This window comes from Carcharodon carcharias, chromosome 16, assembly GCF_017639515.1.
Source record: "Carcharodon carcharias isolate sCarCar2 chromosome 16, sCarCar2.pri, whole genome shotgun sequence".
NCBI classification, from domain to species: Eukaryota; Metazoa; Chordata; class Chondrichthyes; order Lamniformes; family Lamnidae; genus Carcharodon; species Carcharodon carcharias.
Genome location: NC_054482.1, coordinates 6,222,699 through 6,228,698, shown reverse-complemented (window position 1 = coordinate 6,228,698; position 6,000 = coordinate 6,222,699).

Sequence of the window (6,000 nt, the reverse complement as noted above, 5' to 3'; positions counted from 1 at the left end):
CATAGTCACAAGTACTAATCCAAGCTTTCAGCTCATCTGTCTTGCCTGTTATACTTCTCGCATTGAAACAAATGCATTTCAGACCCCCAGTCCCACTGTGTTCAGTAATTTCTCCCTGCCTGCTCTTCCTCTTAGTCCTACTGGCCATATTCACTGGTTCCCAGTCATTTATTTCACCTGCTGACCTATTGCTCTGGTTCCCAGCCCCCTGCCATACTAGTTTAAACCCACCTGAGTGACACTAGCAAACCTCGCGGCCAGGATATTGGTGCCCCTCCAGTTTTGATGCAACCCGTCCTTCTTGTACAGGTCCCACCTGCCCCGGAAGAGATCCCAATAATCCAGATATCGGAAACCCTCCCTCCTACACCATCTGTTCAGCCACATGTTCAGCTGCTCTATCTTCCTATTTCTAGCCTCACTGGCACATGGCACAGGGAGTAATCCTGAGATTACAACCCTAGAGGTCCTGTTTTTTAACTTTCTGCCTAACTCTCTGAACTCCCGCTGCAGGACCTTGTCACTCTTCCTGCCTACGTCGTTAGTACCAATGTGTACCACGATCTCTGGCTGTTCTCCCTCCCCCTTCAGAATGTCCTGTACCCAATCAGAGACATCCTGGACCCTGGCACCAGGGAGGTAACATACCATCCTGGTGTCTCTTTCACGACCACAGACGCACCTATCTGAGCCCCTGACTATAGAGTCCCCTATGTCAATTGCTCTTATGTGCTTTGACCCCTCTTGCTGAACAACAGGGACAGCCATGGTGCCAATGCTCTGGCTACTGCTGTTGTTTTCCCCTGATAGGCCATCACACCCAACAGTATCCAGAACGGTATACCTGTTAGAGAGGGGGACAGCCACAGGGGATTTCTGCACTGACTGCCTGCCCCATCTAGTGGTCACCCATCTTCTGTCTGTACCTTGGGTGTGACCACGTCTGTAAAACTCCTGTCAGTGACGCATTCCGCCACCTGAATGCTCCTAAGTGCATCCAACTGCTGCTCCAACCGATCCGTGCGGGCCTGTGAGGAGCTGCAATTGGGTACACTTCCTGCAGATGTAGTTGTCCAGGACACTTGAAGCATCACAGATTTCCCACATCCCACAGGTGAAGCACTTCACCCCAGCAACTGCATTTCCAGAACTATTTAATAAATTAATTTAAATCTAATAACTGCTTATTGACTCCTTATTAACTATACGTTCCCTAGGGCTAGATTTCTAATATAAATGCTAAATTCTAAGAACAGTAATCCCCTGATTCTGGTCTAGATACTCTCTACTTATTAATTAAGTGATTCATTTATTTGGTTTAATTAATTTAACAATGTTTTAGTTTCAAATTCAGTGTAGATTCCCTATCAGGTCACAGATTTACCGTGACGCCACTTATAATTTTTTTTAAGACCCGAACTCCGCGAATCCCCAAGGTAAGGGTTTTATACTCACCTCTCTGGAACTCCACCCTCTGACTCTGCTCCTTGGAACTAGGCCGCGAATCCCCTAGGTAAGGTTTTTATACTCCCCACTCTGGAACTCCGCCCTCTGACTCTGCTCCCTGGAACTAGGCCACGAATCCCCTAGGTAAGGTTTTTATACTCCCCACTCTGGAACTCCGCCCTCTGACTCTGCTCCCTGGAACTAGGCCACGAATCCCCTAGGTAAGGTTTTTATACTCCCCACTCTGGAACTCCGCCCTCCAACTCTGCTCCCTGGAACTAGGCCACGAATCCCCTAGGTAAGGTTTTTATACTCCCCACTCTGGAACTCCGCCCTCTGACTCTGCTCCCTGGAACTAGGCCGCGAATCCCCGAGGTCAGGTTTTTATACTCCCCACTCTGGAACTCCGCCCTCCGACTCTGCTCCCTGAAACTCTATCAAGCTTCGTATAGGTTCCACCTGCCAGCTTGGCATACAGGTCTTCAGTTTTGGTATAGGGTGTCTGTCCAGCTTAGCCATTTTATTAACTGTCAATTTGTAGTCTCCACAAACGCGGGCACTTTGGTCAGGTTTAAGTAGGGGCACGATTGGTGCTGCCCACCCTGTGAACTGCACAGGTTGTATAATGCCCAGTTTCTCTAATCTGTCCAGTTCGGTGTCGGCCTTTTCCCGCAGTGCATAAGGCACTGGTCTTGCCTTCATGAATCACGGGGTTGTCTTTGGATCCGTATGAATTTTTGTTTGCAGCCTCTGGATCTCCCAAAGTTCATCCTTGAAGACTGAGGCGTATGTTTGTAGTAGCTCTTGTAACCCACTTACTCTCAGCTGGAAAATTCCAGCCCATTCTAACTTATTCTCCTTTAGTCAGTTTTGTACCACTATCAAGAGTAGTTTTACTGATTGGCTTCCATAATGGGCAGTGACTCTGCTTATGCCTTTGACTTGGTTATCTTCTTCCAACTTTTTAATCTGGCATCAGTCTCTTCCAATTTAATTTATGTTCACCATAATTCAGGTATTTGAAGGTATATTCACCAATTACTGAAATGGAAGCTCCTGTGTCCACTTCCATTCATGCCACTCACTTTTACTGTTATATAAATTGGTTCTGTTTTCCCTACCTTCATATTAAATAATGAGTAAATATCCGAATTTGTTGCTTCAGGGTCTTCTAAACCTCTCACGGGGTTTGCTCTTCTGCTTGGAAGTCGGATTGATTCTTTCCTTGCACTGTCTCATTATGTGTCCATTTCAATGACAAAACATTCGTTTTTTTTAAACTGCCAATCATCACTAACCTGCTTATTTCTACCTCTGTTGCCATTATTCCTTTTTGTCGCTGCTGAGTCAATCCTTTTTAGTTTTCTGCTAGCGGTGGCTGTTTTCCACTTCTTAGCCGAATCTTACCTTTTCACGACCTTTTTGAGTGGGGCTTCTTGCCTAAAGTGGAGGACAGGGCCATTTTGAGCTCCCTGTATGGATGTTGAATCCCTTAGTGTGCTTTCCTTGGCCAGTGCTGTCTCTAGAACCTTCTTAAAATCCAAATTTGTTGCGGACAACAATTTCGTCTGAATCATGTCCTCATTCACACCGCACACTAAACGATCTCTAAGCATATCGTTTAAAGATACACCAAACTCGCAATGTTCTGTTAACTGTTTCAAACTTGCCACATGATAAGCAACTGTCTCACCCTGGGGCTCTATTCCTAGAGTTAAACTTGAACCGTTGCATCATTACCGAGGGCTTTGGCTGGTAATGACCCTTCGCAAGGTCCACCAATTCATTGAGATTTTTCGAATCCAGGGCACTGGGTGCTATCAAACTTCAAATTAAGTCGTAAGTTTTATTCCTGCACATGGATAAGAGGATCGCTCGCCTCTTCTCTTCCCCCGTGGTGTCGCTCACTTGGAAATAGAATGCGAGGCATTCAATATAATGAGACCAATCATCCGTGGTTGGATCAAATGGATCATTTCTCCCAAATTGTGGCATGCTTTGAGGGTATTGTTTCGACGACTTGAACGGAAGCTTCCACTTGCTCCGACTGTGCGAGGTATAGCCCGATTTCAATTCTTTTTATTTCCTCCGTGATTTTACTCTTGACATCAGTTCATTGCATCTTTCTTACAGCCTGGCTTTTCCATTGCCTTTTTCTTGTCACCGGTTTGTTGCATCCTCATCACAAGTTTTTTGAACCTCTGCTTTATCTTCATTTTATCCTCGCATTATCCTCGTTTTATCCTCACTGCCAGTTTGTTGTAACTTGCGAGTCTCGATTGCACGCTTGTTGCGGGGTGACCGAGTTGGTGCTTTAGAATGGTTCTGCAGACAATTCTTAGGTCGAACAAATTCTGTTTATTTACAAGGGACTCAGCAGTTACACATGTGTGTTTCTACACTAACCTCTATCTACGTACTTCTGCTGCTCACTTGCAGACAACTGACTTCCAACAAGCTACAGACTTAGCCCGTGCTACTCCACTATTAGTTACACAAGATCATGTGATCTTTCTTTATAACATTCTTCTTAAAGGTATACCGTACATTAGATAAAGCCATAGTTGCCACACTGTCCTTCTGGCAGCAGCCATGGCCTCTCCAGTGGTACTGCTGAGCACAAGAGTTGCAGGGCTCTGATTGGCCAGCAGCTCTCGGTAGGTGAGACTTCCGCCCCCAGGGTTTTCATTCCAAGGGAAGGTCCACTGATAACCTTGCCACTGCTTGTGGTTTGGTGGGCCTTTCCAAAAAGAGGCATCATGCATCTCTGATCAGCTCTCCAGCTGGCAGGCATGATCTCGACGCCTCAGCAAGATTCCTCACTTTGGATGAGAAGCCCATTCTCATACTGCTGAGTCATGTTCTAGCGGTTGCACAGGATGCTCACCATATATACTCCTGATCTCTCCAATAGGGGAACAACAGTGTAGTGGTTATGTTAATGGCCTAATAATCCAGAAAACAGGAGTTCAAAGAGCACACAGATATTCGAGGACTTGAATTCAGTTTTAAATAAAAATCAGTAAATATGACTATGAACTTGCTAGATTGTTCTAAAAAGCCATCTGGTTCACCAGTGTCGTTTTAGGCAGGAAAGCTAGTGTCCTTCCCCGATCTGGTCTGGATGTGACTCCAATCCCTGGGTTGTTGAGTGTTTTAGCATTTGATAGACATTACAAACAGCTGAGTCATTCATGAGCACTACTGGATCAGTCTTTGTGCTGAACATACATCAGGCAGAGCAATGTCTCCACCTGCCCATGATCTGCTTTACAGATCTGGAACTGTTTTATTGTATACAGTCTCACTGACCAGCAAATTAAATGTTTCATCTTGGGAGTTTCCGCAAGAAACATCTATATAAAATACCTGGTTGGCAAAATCAGATGTTACATCTTTGGGTGAACAACATCAAATCAGATACAGCAACAAGTAGCACAGCATATTAAGTCCTTTCTAATATTGCCTGCATACTGTAGGTATTACTTTAACACAGATACCATGCTTAGAGTTACATAATCAACAGCACTGAGTTACTCAGGATTTGGGGAAAATGGGTCACTGCATATACTTATGTCAACAAGTGTGGAGATTCCTGTCCATCTGCTTTGGAAAGCTGGCAAAAAACTGGTCAAGTTAGTGAAGAGAGGACTGGCCTTTTGAAATTGAAAACAGCCCTGGTAATGATGGTTTCACGTGGACTGCTGAAAGTTCAAGAAGGTGGCTCATCACCACCTTCTCAAGGGCACTCAATGCTGGTCTAGCCAGCGACACCCACATCCCATGAATGAATTAAAAAAACACACTGCAACTGCTGTAAACACCAAAAGTCATGAGGCTGTGTCCTGAATATCACTTTGCAAAATTTACATTGCACTCTGAAATATTTTCTCAAACTACAATTATACTCCAGTTTCTGCAATGTAAAATCTGCATTAAATTGATGAAGAATCTGCAGTAGAACTGGTCCAGTACAATACTTTGACCTCTTTGGTCTGACAGTCCATTCATTTTGGTTCTTAATGTGCAATTGAGGGATTGAAGCAGTTTATGCCATTTATAGGGGTAGTAACTAGCTTCCTTCAATACTGCTTCCTTCCTGTCTGCTGTTCTAAATTAAAAGGAACTTACAGTACAGCACAGAATTACCGCAAACACATACAGGGGCAATTTGTTTCGCAATGTGGGGAAATCCAAAAAACCTGAGTGACAATGACAGAAACCAGGAGAAATAAATTGACTCTCCCACCATTCCAATATAATTTTCTCTTGATGCAACAGGTGTCGAGAGGATGTTTAAAATGAAGTCTATTTTTCTCTAATAATAGTGCATGTTGTTAGAAATGCAGTAAAACACTTTCTTACACTAACTAGCTACCTCTCAACTCACTCTCCACTTTGTTCCCATTGGTTGAGGCTTTTTTTTTAAGTGTATAATATGGCCATTTCAGTGCCATAGATGACTACCACATTGTATATCATTTTGACATTTTGCTAACCGATGCTTTGTATTTCTTGTGGTCAACTTAAGGCAGTAATAAGGTCTTTCTGTGA